This window comes from Pogoniulus pusillus, chromosome 34 (assembly GCF_015220805.1).
Source record: "Pogoniulus pusillus isolate bPogPus1 chromosome 34, bPogPus1.pri, whole genome shotgun sequence".
In the NCBI taxonomy this organism is placed as follows: Eukaryota; Metazoa; Chordata; class Aves; order Piciformes; family Lybiidae; genus Pogoniulus; species Pogoniulus pusillus.
The window spans coordinates 12,894,530-12,908,805 of record NC_087297.1 but is presented as its reverse complement, the minus strand read 5'-3'; the positions used below and the strand labels follow the sequence as shown (position 1 = coordinate 12,908,805).

The following is a 14,276-nucleotide window of genomic DNA, read 5'->3' as shown; positions in this document are numbered from 1 at the left end:
AAGGGGCAGGGGCCGGCGATGGGCGTGTGCGGAGCGGGGGTGGGCAGAGGGAGCGTGTGCGGGAGAGGCGGGGGGCTGCCGCGGGTGGGCGGGCTGCGGGGAGCTGTGGAGGAGGCAGCGGCGGCGGCCGAGGGGCCGTGGGCATCGGGGGGGCCCGAGGGCAGGGCCCGGTGTCGCCCCGTGCGGGTCGCTTGTTGCAGCCCGGGGGAAAGTTGCGGGGACTTTGGGGAGGCTGCAGCAAGAGCCGGCCCCGGGGCAGCCCGGGGACCATTGTTCGCCGCCTGCGCTGTGCCGAAGGAGGTCTCGGGGTCGGTGGGGGACGCAGGAGGGTCCCTGCTCCTCGGGCAGCCCCTGGGGCAGAGGCCGGGTGCCCGCTGCCGGGGCGGCTGGCAGGGCTGGCTGGGAGGCCGTTTCGCCTCTCCCACCGCAGCACGGGCAGCGCCGGGGTGAGGGGCTGGGGTCCGGGTTGGTTAGTCCCCTCCTGGGTGCTGGCAGAGAGGGTTTCCTTCCCTGGCAACGCCACGGGGCCAAGAGAGCTGCCCAGTGCCCGCCGCGAAAAGGGCCCTGGTGCTCATGGCTCTTGGCAGAGGGGAATGGGCTCCGGGAGTGGCAGGGACCTGCGGTGTGCGAGGGGAATGGGGAACGGCCGCAGGGAGCTGGGGAGACACAGGATCAGGGCAGGTAACGCAGCCCCTGCATCTGCAGCCGCGCTCTGTCCGTAGACGTGAAACGTTCTGGGGAGGAGTAACAGCCGCAGACATGCACACAGGCGCTCAGGAGCGCTTCACACGTGCGTGGATCACAGAGTCAGGGTTGGAAGGGAGCACAAGGAGCAGCCAGATCCAACTCCCCTGCCATGGCCAGGGACACCCTACCCTAGAGCAGGCTGCACACAGCCTCAGCCAGCCTGGCCTCAAACACCTCCAGCCATGGGGCCTCAACCACCTCCCTGGGCAACCCATTCCAGCCTCTCACCACTCTCATGCTCAACAACTTCCTCTTCACATCCAGGCTGAATCTCCCCACCTCCAGCTTTGCTCCATTCCCCCCAGTCCTGGCACTCCCTGACAACCTAAAAAGTCCCTCCCCAGCCTTTTTGTACCCCCTTCAGATCCTGGCAGGCCACAAGAAGGTCACCTGGGAGCCTCCTCTGCTCCAGCCTGCACAGCCCCAACTCTTTCAGTCCGTGCTCACAGCAGAGCTGCTGCAGCCTCTGAGCATCCTCGGGGCCCTTCTCTGGACACTCTCCAGCATCTCCACATCCCTTTTGGAATAGAGGCTCCACAGTATTCAGCATTGCTCAGGCCACCCCTGGAGTGCTGTGTCCAGTTCTGGGCCCCTCAAGTCAAGAGAGATGTTGAGGCTCTAGAAGGTGTTGAGAGCAGGGCAGCAAGGCTGGGGAGGGGCCTGGAGCACAGCCCTGTGAGGAGAGGCTGAGGGAGCTGGGGGTGTGCAGCCTGCAGCAGAGGAGGCTCAGGGCAGAGCTCATTGCTGTCTGCAGCTGCCTGCAGGGAGGCTGTAGCCAGGTGGGGTTGGGCTCTGCTCCCAGGGACAGAAGACGGGGACACAGCCTCAAGCTGTGCCAGGGCAGGTTCAGGCTGGATGTTGTTAGGAAGTTGTTGTCAGAGAGAGTGATTGGCACTGGAATGGGCTGCCCAGGGAGGTGGTGGAGTTGCTGTCCCTGGAGGTGTTCAAGAGGAGGCTGCATGAGGCACTTAGTGCCAAGGGTTAGTGAATTAGAAGGGTTAGCTGATAGGTTGGACTTGATGATCCTAGGGGTCTTTTCCACCCTGGTTCACTCTGTGATTGTGTGACTCTGCAAGGTGTTTTTAGCAAGAGATGTAATCAACCCACAGCACTGTGTCCCCAAATAATTATGCACTAAATGGCAGTGACAATAGTCAAATAATTGCAAAACTCCTGCCAAAGTGGTGCTGCCTTAGATGAGATTTGAAAAGCTGCCTTTTATTTCATTCCTTCTTTCCCTACCACTTCCCTTTCAAGTGGGAAAACATGAAGACAGGTTTGTACAGCAAACCAAAGGAACAAAAGGAAGAGAAGAACAAACCAGCTTCTGCTCAGGCAGGATATGTGCTCCACCAGGCAAAGTGTGTGAGGAGTGGCAGATATAAGCCACCCTGCACAGCCTGCACTCAGACAGCCTCAGATTCTCTATTTCCATGTGTGGCTTCCCAGGTAAGTTTAGCCCTAGGTAGAAGGTTTTTTTACTCAAGTTCCATGTCCTCAGAAGATACTTACTTTGAAGGACAAACACTTGAAGATAGGGAAGGGAATTGAGAAGGTGAGAGTTGCCAGGGGATAAAAAAAAGCATCCATTGTGCCAGCCTGAGGTGGTAAATGTAATGGGTAGTTTTCTGTACAGAAGGCTCAGAGCAGGCATCGTCTGCCTGGACCTGATGGAGGTATTTAATACACTACCAGATGCTTCTTTAGCTAAACCAAATGATGCAGAGATTGATAATAAGGATTGTCAGGTAAGGAGCCAGATAAAGGAAAGGACAAGAAGTGCTGAAGAGGTTTTACTTGCCCCTGCCACATTCAGCCCTTGCTTGTGCATCAGGAGGACATGGGACATAATTCTTCCCCCTCTATTTTTTTCCCCCAGAGGTAGTTCTCTTCTGAGAAGTAGCTAAAACCTTACAAGAAAGCAGATACCTTGCAGTGCTGGGGCAGCAGCTGGCATTAACCCATGTTCTTCAAGGCAGAACTGTCTGAAGGTGTAGGTGAAGATTCACAAAGCTCTTCACAAGGCGCAGGAGAGAGAACCTGGGTCAGGAGGAGGTTAAAAATGAAGAGTGATTATGAGAAGGCATTGGACACATCACTGAACGCCAGGAAGAATAGTGCAATGCACAAAGGCAAGAGGATGGGCTGCACTCTATAGATTGCTCTGCCCAAGGACTTCATTCTATAGATTGCTCTGCCCAAGGGCTGCATTCTGTAGGTTGCTCTGCCCAAGGACTTCATTCTATAGATTGCTCTGCCCAAAGACTTCATTCCATAGATTGCTCTGCCCAAGGACTTCATTCTATAGATTGCTCTGCCCAAGGACTGCATTCTGTAGGTTGCTCTGCCCAAGGACTTCATTCTATAGATTGCTCTGCCCAAGGACTGCATTCTGTAGGTTGCCCTGCCCAAGGACTTCATTCTATAGATTGCTCTGCCCAAGGACTGCATTCTATAGGTTGCTCTGCCCAAGGACTGCACTCTATAGATTGCTCTGCCCAAGGGCTGCATTCTGTAGATTGCTCTGCCCAAGGGCTGCATTCTGTAGATTGCTCTGCCCAAGGACTGCACTCTATAGATTGCTCTGCCCAAGGGCTGCATTCTGTAGATTGCTCTGCCCAAGGGCTGCATTCTGTAGATTGCTCTGCCCAAGGGCTGCATTCTATAGGTTGCTCTGCCCAAGGACTGCACTCTATAGATTGCTCTGCCCAAGGGCTGCATTCTGTAGATTGCTCTGCCCAAGGGCTGCATTCTGTAGATTGCTCTGCCCAAGGGCTGCATTCTATAGAATTCTCTGTCCAGGGACTGCATTCTATAGATTTCTAGTGGGAGGTGTCCCTGCCTATGGCAGGGGTTGGAACTAGATGATCTTTGAGGTCCCTTCCAACCTAAACCATTCTGTGATTCTATAGATCTCTCTGCCCAAGAATGGGATAGAGAAGCTGATAGTCAAATAAGCATAGAAACTCATTTCCAGCTCCCCAATGAAGACAGCCCTAGCACAGCACTGTGCATGCCAAGTAGGCAGAGGCATGGCTCAGGCACTGCAAAGCCCTCTGGACTGGCCTGGCACTTCCCAGGGGTGCTGCAAGGCTGCAGATGGAGTGTGCTTGGAACAAGAGCAGGTACTCAAAAGCTTTCTGCTGTGTCCATGTCACTGTTGTCCCTTCCCAGCTCAGCCTCTGCTCCCTGAGGCATTCTCTGCAGCTCAGGGCAGCTCTGCTCAGCCAGGGGCTGCTGCTAGCAGGGAGAAGCTGATGGGGACAGCTCCTGCCAAGGGCTGTGCTGCACAAAGCCTCTGCCTCACACTTGCTCCTGGGCACACCAAGGGCACTGCCACAGCTTGAGCCCCACCTTGGGGGGCAGCAAGGCAGAGGTGGCAGCTGCAGGGTGGAGTGGCCAGGACAAGTGCCCAATAAGGGATTGCAGCCTATGGATGGCATCTTCAGGAGAGAGCTTAAAGTACCTTCAGGGTCTGCAGAACCAGGAGCTTAAGAAGGACAGATTCCCCTGGCCTCAAACCTCACCTTTATCTTGGGATCCTAATGCTCTGTAATTACTTTTAAAGCTTTTCCAGAGCAAGGGAGGATACAGGGATCAAAAGACACCTCCGTGTAGCTATCAACAGGTCCCACTTCAGGCAGGCACACAGTTGTAAGAGCTTAGAGAAACACTGCACTGTGTATTCCCTGAGCAGCCTTCAAATACCTCAAGCAAACCACAAACCCTGTGAAATTTAATCTCCCTTTCAAGACAAACGAGGGGGGCAAGACATTACCAGAGTTTTTAGTAAATCCTATTTGCAATTTATCCTTCTGAAAGCAGATCCCCAACCTAATGATCTCATTCTTCATCTTGCTGTTAACACCTGCTGCTAGGAAACTATAGTCTTCATTACAATCTAAGTGCCTGATGGAATGGAAAGCTCTGGTGGGTGTGAGTGATGGGCTGGAGTTTAAAAGCAGTGCTTTAAGTCACCAGGTTCAGTGTGGGGAACCAGGGGTAGGCACAGCTCTTCATGGCTGGACAGACCCACAGGGGTAGGTGGATGCCAGGACAGGATCATAGAATCACAGAATGGTTTGGGTTGGAAGTGACCTCCAGAGGGCACCCAGAATGAACCAGGCTGGAAAAGACCTCTGAGATGATCATCGAGTCCAAGCTATCACCCAACACCTTCTAATCAACTAACCATGGCACTAAGTGCCTCATGCAGCCTCCTCTTGAACACCTCCAGGAATGGGCACTCCACCACCTCTCTGGGCAGCCCATTCCAATGCCAATCACTGTGAAGAACTTCCTCCTAACATCCACCTGAACCTGCCCTGGCACAGCTTGAGGCTGTGTCCTCTTGCTCTGTCCCTGAGTGCCTGGCAGAAGAGCCCAACCCCACCTGGCTACAGCCTCCTTTTGAGTAGTTGTAGGAGGTCATAGCCAGTCCTACCCCTGCACTCAGCAGGGACATCCTCCACCAGAGCAGCTTGCTCAGAGCCTTCACCAGCCTCACCTTGAACATCTCCAGGGCTGGGGCTTCAACCACCTCCCTGGGCAACCTGTTGCAGTGTTCCAGCACTCTCATGGTTCAGAACTTGTTTCTCACATCCCATCTCAATCTCCTCTAATTTCAAACCATTGCTTCTGGTCCTGTCCCTGCAGGCCTTTGGGAACAGTCCCTCTGCAGCCTTCTTGTAGCCCCTTCAGGTACTGAAAGGCTGCTCAAAGTTCTCCCTGGAGCCTTCTCTCCTGCAGGCTGAACAACTCCAGCTTTCTCAGCCTGTCCTCATAGCAGAGGTGCTCCAGCCAGGCTGAAATGAATTCCTGGGCCTTGGGCAGGGTGGTGGAAGCCCCAAGGGGGTAGGGAGGGACAGGCAGGGCTGGTGGTGCCTCTGGGTCCTTGACAACATGAAAGCAGGTGTGCAAACCTGAGTGCTTTAAGTACCCCATAACTCATTCTGGTCTGTCAGCACTCTGGTATTAACTGGAGGAACAAAGAGCTGATGAATATGGAAGCTGTCTTCTGGCTTGCAGGTCAGCAAGTGACTCATTTTGAACCACTCCACGTAAATAAACAGAGCCACAGGCCTCAATTTCAATATGGAAAAGCCTGAGTGGAGGCAGAGGGGAGGTTAAAAGGAGTTGAAAACAAGGCAGGTTGCAGAGAGGCAGTGAAGGAGGGATGGAGGCTGCTCACACAGCAAGCCAAGCTCTCCTCCTTGGAGTACTGCATAGGAGATAGCTGTGGTGGAGGATTTTAGCTGGATGCAGATAGAGGATTTTAACTGACAACTGCCTGATGAGAATCAGGACAAAGAGAACATGCATGTGACTGCCCTGGTCAGACCTCACCTGGAGTACTGCTCCCAGCCCTGCAGCCCTCAGCACAGGAAGGACATGGACCTGGTGGAGAGGGTCCATGAAAATGATCAGAGGAGTGGAGCAGCTCTGCTATGAGGACAGGCTGAGGGAGCTGGGGTTGTGCAGCCTGGAGGAGAGAACCCCTCTGCCACAGGCAGGGACACCTCCCACGAGAACAGGTTGCTCAAGGGCTCATCCAACCTGGCCTTGAACACGTCCAGGGAGGATGTGGAGAACAGAAGCACAGAATGTGACCTTTGATCACATTGGGTGATTCTGTGCCCCACAACCTCTCTGGGCAACCTGTGCCAGTGTCTCACCACCCTCACTGCAGAGAACCCTTTCCTAACATCCACTTTCAATCTCCTCTCTAACACTTCCATGTGCTGCTTGTGCTGGGGGCTCTAGAGCTGCCCCCAGGACTGCAGGTGGGGTGTGAGGAGAGCAGAGCCAAGGGGCAGAATCCCCTCCCTTGCCCTGTGCCCACACTGCTCTTGCTGCAGCCCAGCACAGGGTTGTGTCTGGGCTGCACTCACACTGCAGGCTCCTGTTGAGCTTTTCCTCACTCCAGACCCCCAGGTCCTGTTCCTCAGGGCTGCTCTCAGCCATTCCCCACCCAGCCTGGAGCTGTGCTTGGGATTGCACTGACCCAGGTGCAGGACCTTCCACTTGGCCCTGTTGAATGTGATGAGGTTGGCCTGGGCACAGCTCTGCAGCCTGTCCAGGTCTCTCTGGATGGATCCCTGCTCTCTGGCAAGTCGACTGTGCCACAGAGCCTGGTGCCATCTGCAGACTTGCTGAGGGTGCACTGATTCCTCTGTCCCTGTCAGTGACAGAGATGTTCAACAGCACTGGGGCCAGCATTGCCCCCTGAGGATGGTCTGAAACACTCTTATGAGACTGTGCTCATGATCTGCCCAGCTCCTGTGACCTGCTGAAGGATGTTTTGGGGATCAGTGATAAACCATCAGGGCACAGTTTTTGCCAGGGTAGGCCATGTGAGCAGTGCCTCCTGCTCTGGATGTGTGCAGAACTGGTGCAGGAGTGGCTGGGAGCAGTGGGCTCATGGCTCAGGCGTGGGGAGGGCTGCTGGGCTGGGCTGGGCTGGCAGGGCTGTCCATGCAGCTGGTTTAAAGTTGTGTTACAGGCTGCAGCAGAGGCAGTATTTCTATCTGAGTAATTCCCATTCATTTCCCAGCCTCTTCCAGGCATTAAATGTCAGCTTTTCAAAGGCAAGGCAAGGCTGACTCTTTCACTTGATGGCAAATAACAAAATCTACCTAAATTACAGTGATTAGATTTGTAGTTCAAAGAAACCAAACAACCTAACCAAAAACTTCCTTTTGTTACCTCTCCAAAGCTGGAACATTTCAGCCCAAGCTTTCTTTTCCCACAGAGTGCAAGGTTGGTGTTTGGATAATGCCTCCAAACAGCATCCCTCCAGGGAGATAGGCTGGGGGAGGCTTGGGTCAGGACCTCTCTATTGGAGTTTTAACCCTCTAGAGCCAGCTGCAGCCCACACAAGAGAGGTTAGGGAATAAGAGCTGCATCTTATGGCTTACTACAGGATCCAGCTCAACACAAGGGGGAACTTCTTGACTGGAAGGGTCTCAGAGCCCTGGCACAGGCTGCCCAGGGAGGTTGTGGAGTCTCCTTCTGTGGAGCCTTTCCAGGCCTGTGTGGATGTGTTCCTGTGTGCCCTGAGCTGGATTGTGTGGTCCTGCTCTGGCAGGGGGGTTGGACTCAGTGAGCTCTTGGGTCCCTTCCACCCCCTGACATCTGCGAGCCTGGGATCTGATGGTCCTGTGGTGTTCCCCAGGGCTCAGCACTGGGACCTGTGCTCCTCAGTATCTTTATCCATCATATGGAAAAGGGGCTGAGGGCACCTGCAGTGTTTGCAGGTGACACCAAACTGGACACAGGTGTTAGAATGGAATGGAGCAGAATGGAATGGGATGGAATGCAATGGAATAGAAAAGAATAGAATCCAGCAGGTTGGAAGAGAGCTCCAAGCTCCTCCAGCCCAACCTAGCACCCAGCCCTGGCCAATCAACCAAACCATGGCACTAAGTGCCCCATCCAGGCTTGGCTTCAACACCTCCTGTCACACAGACTCCACCACCTCCCTGGGCAGCCCATTCCAATGCCAATCACTCTCCCTGCCAACAACTTCGCCCTAACACCCAGCTTAGGCCTCCCCTGGCACAGCTTGAGGCTGTGCCCCCTTGCTCTGGTGCTGGTTGTAGGAAGCAATTCTCTCTCATTATTTGGGTTGGGTATGTTCTTTTCATCAGAAACAAATTTCTGTTTGCTAAATCAACCTGATTTACTAATTAACATCTGGCTCTTCCCTGCACACTCTACACACACTCACTAATTCCATAATGATATTATATCAGCTCTTTAAAGGCCTCATCTCATTTTACTCTAGACATAATCCTGGGAAATGAGATTTGCATGGAGGAATTGAAAAGAGACAGGGCAAAGCAGAAGTACATCATTAGGTGTTACTCCCAAATAAATACATTTTCACTCCTCACTTTCCACAGCTGAGTTCATTGAGACATGATTTAGAATCACAGAATGGTTTAGGTTGGAAGGGACCTCAAAGCTCAGCCAGTTCCAACCCCCTGCCACAGGCAGGGACACCTCCCACTGGAATAGGTTGCTCAAGGTCTCATCCAGCCTGGCCTTGAACACCTCCAGGGAGGTTGTGGAGCACATTGGGTGCTTCTGTGCTCCACAACCTCCCTGGGAAACCTGTGCCAGTGTCTCACCACTCTCACTCCAAAGAACTTTCCTAACATCCACTTTCAATCTCCCCTCTGCCACTTCAAACCCATTCCTCCTCCTCCTCCCATTCCCAGACCTTCTCAGTAGTCCCTCCCCAGCCCTCCTACAGCCCCCTTCAGATCCTGCAAGGCCACTCCAAGGTCTTCTCCTCTCCAGGCTGCACAGCCCCAACTCTCTCAGCCTGTGCTCACAGCAGAGCTGCTGCAGCCCTCTCAGCATCTTGGTGGCCTCCTCTGGGCTGGCTCCAACACTTCCATGTGCTGCTTGTGCTGGGGGCTGCAGAACTGCACTCAGGACTGCAGGTGGGGTGTGAGGAGAGCAGAGCCAAGGGGCAGAATCCATTCCCTAGCCTCTGACTCTCTGAGTTAATAGCAAAACAAGGGCATTGCACTGCCCTATGTGCTTATGGCACTTAGTGCCATGGTCCAGTTGGCTGGACAGGGCTGGGTGATAGGTTAGACTTGATGAGCTTGGAGGTCAAAGATCAAAGATCACATTCTGTGATGATGTGATCCTCAACCTCCTCCCTGGAGGTGTTCAAGGTCAGGTTGCATGAGGCTTTGAGCAACCTGGGCTGGTGATAGATGTCCCTGCCCATGGCCAGGGGTTGGAGCTTCAAGGTTCCTTCCAACGCAACCCATCCTAGGATTCCATGCTACTTTCACAGAGACTCTCTGGAGAACTTGGATGCATCTAAGCCATGGATCCTGCCCTAAGTGAGGTAGCCCTCCAGGATGCTCAGAAGAAAATAAAGCAACATTAGGAAAGTTATTTGACTGTTCCCCTGAACAAATAGCAAATTATGGCTCACACTTAGGAGAAATGGCCAGAGTGAGCAATTCAGGAGCAGTGCATAAACTGTAACACAGCTGCATAAAGAACTCCCTGAGTAATAGCCCAGCACATAAAAATCAGACTGCAGATAAATTTCAATGGGGGAAAAAAGGCAAAAAGTAAAAGGCTAAATTCCCTGATTGAATGCTCTGCTGCAGCTGCTTTTCCCTGCACCAATGAAGGGAGTTTGCTCTGGCAGCAGACAGAACAGGGCTGTGATGATAGATGGTAACTGGGAGAGCCCTACAGAGGAACCTGGCCTGGCTGGATGGTTGGGCAGAGGCCAAGGGGATGAGACTGAACATGGCCAAAAGCAGGCTTCTACACTTGGGCCACACCAACCTCAAGCAGCACTACAGGCTGGGGCCAGAGTGGCTGAGAGCAGCCAGGCAGAGAGGGAGCTGGGGGTGCTGGCAGAGAGGAGCTGAAGAGGAGGCAGCAGTGCCCAGGTGGGCAGCAGAGACAATGGCATCCTGGGCTGGCTCAGGAGCAGTGTGGGCAGCAGGACAAGGGAGGTTCTTGTGCCCCTGTGCTCAGCACTGCTCAGGACACCCCTGGAGTGCTGTGTCCAGTTCTGGGCTCCTCCATTGCAGAGAGATGTTGAGGTGCTGGAAGGTGTTGAGAGCAGGGCAGCAAGGCTGGGGAGGGGCCTGGAGCACAGCCCTGTGAGGAGAGGCTGAGGGAGCTGGGGGGGTGCAGCCTGCAGCAGAGGAGGCTCAGGGCAGAGCTCATTGCTGTCTGCAGCTGCCTGCAGGGAGGCTGTAGCCAGGTGGGGTTGGGCTCTGCTGCCAGGCAGCCAGCAACAGAACAAGGGGACACAGCCTCAAGCTGTGCCAGGGCAGGTCTAGGCTGGATGTTGTTAGGAAGTTGTTGTCAGAGAGAGTGATTGGCATTGGAATGGGCTGCCCAGGGAGGTGGTGGAGTCACTGTGGCTGAAGGTGTTGCAGCCAAGCCTGGCTGGGGCACTTAGTGCCATGGTCTGGTTGGTTGGGCAGGGCTGGGTGCTAGGCTGGGCTGGCTGAGCTTGGAGCTCTCTTCCACTCTGCTTGAGTCTATGATTCTCTCTGGCCTGTTGAAAGCTGCAAGCTCCCCTCAAGACCTGATTTTTACCCATTATACATGAAAACTTTGCCCTTAAGTCACATAAGCTGACATGAAATGTAAAGCCCAGACAACAGCCAGCTCAAGCAGGCCTTCCTTCAGCACTCAAGGAAGACAGGAGCAGGCCAGAGCTGGGGACAATATCCACTGTAGTGGCAGGCAGCAGCACTCTGCCTGTTAGCTGCAGCCTCAGTTTGGTTAACAAAGCTGTGCAGGGACACAGTGACTGCTGGGGCTGTGACAGTGTCCAACTGCTCAGTTGCCCAAAACTGCCTTTTCTGATGGATTTTCATGCAAAGTTTTAAATCTGAACTGAGGGTTGTGTTTGTAGGCCTAGTATCAGTCTGCTGTTGAGCCTCAGGAAAGGTTTCTGTTATGGCTCAAGACCTTCAGATGGAACTTGATGTATTCATATAAAGCTCCAAGGCAGAGACTGCTCCACTGTCCTGCTGTGAGCCAGACCAGAGCTGATCCTGCTCACTGCTGGCCCTCCCCAGCTCAGCCTCTGCTCCCTGAGGCACTCTCTCAGCTCAGGGCAGCTCTGCTCAGCCAGGGGCTGCTGCTAGCAGGGAGCAGCTGATGGGGACAGTTCCTGCCAAGGGCTGTGCTGCACAAAGCCTCTGCCTCACACTTGCTCCTGGGCACACCAAGGGCACTGACACAGCTTGAGGCCCAGGAGGGGCAGGACAGGTGCCCCTCAAGTGCCCAACGAGGCTTTTCAGCCCATGGATGGCATCTTCAGGAGAGAGCTGAGGGATCCCCAGGTTCAAGCCTCTTCCTCCCTGGCTGCTGTCTCAGGAGAACTCTGTCCCTTCTGCCTCCCATCCTGATCCCTGTGTTCCTGAATCCAGTTCCCATCTGCCATAGAGTTCAGTCTGGGGCTTGTCCAGTGCCTGCCTCCAGCGGCAGTGGTGCCAATGGTGCCCTCACTGCCATCAGGGGTTGGGTTCCACATTGGTTTGTGTCTCTGTGCCTCTATCCCATGGCATTGTTCTTCTTTCCATGCCATCTGTGTCAGTTTCTTTCCCAGCCCATCAGTCTCTTTCCCTTCTTCCCTTTCTCTTCCTTTAGGGAAGGCAGAGGGGTTCCTGGGGAACCTCTGTTGGCCAGCACAGCCCTGACCTTTGACATCCTCTAACTAAGCCCTGTTTGGCTCAGCATTAATGTCTCAGAGACTGTTCCCATGCTAGGCACAGACCCCTAAACGTCAGAAAAGCTGTGCTGCTGCCTTGCACAGCTCACACCTCAGCTGGTTTGTACCCCCCTGCTTGAAAGGTGAAGAAAGAGCTTGAAAACTTGGGAGGAAAGAATTTCTGCCATGCAGCAATCTCCACCTCTGCCACTTGTTTGGGGAAATCAAATCTTTCACAAGAAATGTAAAATGTTCCTTTTCTGCTTTCAAATGTCACTGTTCAGTAGCAAATGTCACCTCTGCAGCTGAGCATGCAGCTTAACAATACCATAATGAAACTGCAGTGAACTCCTGGAGATGAATTTGACCTACCTGTGGTTCATTCTTCGTGCCTGTGAAGGGTGGAGTTAGCCCCAGGGAACAGGAAGGCAGAAGGAGCCAGGCTGGGGACACAGAGGGACTTGTGACAAGCAGCTCTGCTGAGTTTTGGCTGGGAGGGAGCTCCTGAGCCTCAAATGCTAGAGCAAATCTTGAAACCTGAAAGAAAGCCCTAATGGAAGATGAAATGTTTGCTGTTATGTAAACCTGTCACCAGCTTGGACCAGCTCCTTGCTGGCAGGAAAAAGAAGATCTCTTAAGAGAGTGGTAAGAGAGGAGCAGCTGTGTGAAAGATGGCAGCCTGTGATGGAATCCTGCAGTGGCTCAGGTTGGAAGGGATCTCAGAGGACTTCTACTTCAGCCTCCCTGCCATAGGCATGGACATCTCTCAACTAGATTGGGATGCTCAAGGCCTCATCCAACCTGGCCTTGAACATGTCCAGAGAGGAGGCAGCTACAGCCTCCCTGGGCAGCCTGTCCCAGAGTCTCACCCTAAAGAACTTTTTCCTCAGCTCCAGTCTAACCCTGCTCTTCCAACCATTCCCCCTTCTGCTGTCTCAGGACGAGTCCTTCCGCAGCCTTCCTGCAGCATCCAAGTTCTCCAGAGAGTCTTTGGGAGAGTATCATGGAATCCTAGAATGGTCTGGGTGTGAAGGGGCTTTAAAGATCATCCAACTCCACCCCCCCTGCCATGGGCAGGGACACCTCCTACTAGCCCAGGCTGCTCCAGGCTTCATCCAGACTGACCTTCAACACCCCCAGGGAGAAGGCATCCACAGCCTCCATGGGCAACCTACTCCAGAGTAACTACGCATTACATGGGGCAAGAGGAGGATGGTTGAGACTTGCTCACCAGGTAGGAGGAGGAGTAATGTTTCCATCCTTTGTTCCAGTTAATTTTCCATCTTCTCTCTTGGTGGTCCAAGCCATGAGGCCTCCAGCAAGCCCTCCACTTCCCATCCTGCAGGGCTTCAGATAAAGAAGAATGTCCTGTAACTGTTTCATGTAACAAAATAATGTGAAACTCTTCACCCTGCCTGTGGGAGCTGATTCCTGCCTGGGCTGACAGAACCAAAGCAGCTCAAGCTACACTGAGCAGGAGGCTTGGGCAAGGCAATGAAAGAGCAGCCTGTGGCAGTGGTGGGAGTGTTCACTGGTACCGAGGGTTGGAGGAGTAAATGGAGAGTTTAGAAGGCAGCAGTGGTGCCATCAGCAGTGCAGCCTTTGTGAAGAGCTGTGGAGGCCAAGGCCAGCTCAGGAGTGCAGCTGGCAGCAGGCACAAAGCTCTGGAGCTGGGGGAGCCAATTAATGCAGAGGAGTGGCAGAGCAGGGCCTGTGCCACTGCTCTCCTGGCAGCTGGTGGCTCCCTGCCTGGAGCAGCAGTGTACCAGCTCAGCCCTGATCTCTGACTCTCTTAACTGTCCCAGGGGGCCTTATTTGTTGGTACAAACCTGAGTCTGGAGCTCTCATTTACAACAGCCACAAGAAGAGGACAGAGTAAGCGCAGACACCTCCAGGCTGCGTCTGCTGTGAGCCAGTGCTGCGCTGCTTGGCTGTGTGCCTTTTGCTGCTGCACTGAGCAGAAGTGAGCATTCATCCTGCAGGTGACCTCATTGTCTCAGTGACCACAATGTGACACTAAGAGGAGGCAGCCAAAGGCTGCGACCTGCCCCTCGCAAGGCTGCAGCGTGGCAGCGATGCGCAGAGCTGAGCAGCATCCTCTGTGCCTGCAAAGTCCTCTCAGGGAACTGCCACACTTGGCCACAGGAATTTACTGACCAGTGATGAGGAGATGTGTCCTCTGAGTGCTTGCTCATGCTGCTGGCCTCTGGGCTCAGGAGAGACAGGGGAAGCTCGAGGAGCTCTTGCTGCAGTCAGTCAGGAGAGCAAAGATGCTGCTCGTGCACTCCTCCAGCCTGAGAAGGAAGTTCTGCAC

The 14,276-nt window shown here is 53.9% G+C and overlaps 1 long non-coding RNA gene across 2 annotated transcripts; it reads right to left on the bottom strand.

The window, feature by feature from the left end:
* Positions 1-2,347: 2,347 nt before the first annotated feature.
* LOC135189964 (uncharacterized) lies at positions 2,348-13,304 on the bottom strand. Of its 2 annotated transcripts, none has more exons than XR_010308405.1 (3): positions 13,194-13,304; positions 12,335-12,512; positions 2,348-2,787 (listed from the first exon to the last, which is right to left on the bottom strand). It is a non-coding gene; the product is annotated as an uncharacterized LOC135189964 (long non-coding RNA). The 2 variants fall into 2 exon arrangements; XR_010308404.1 differs by having other exon boundaries at positions 12,335-12,499.
* Between the last annotated feature and the right edge of the window lie 972 nt (positions 13,305-14,276).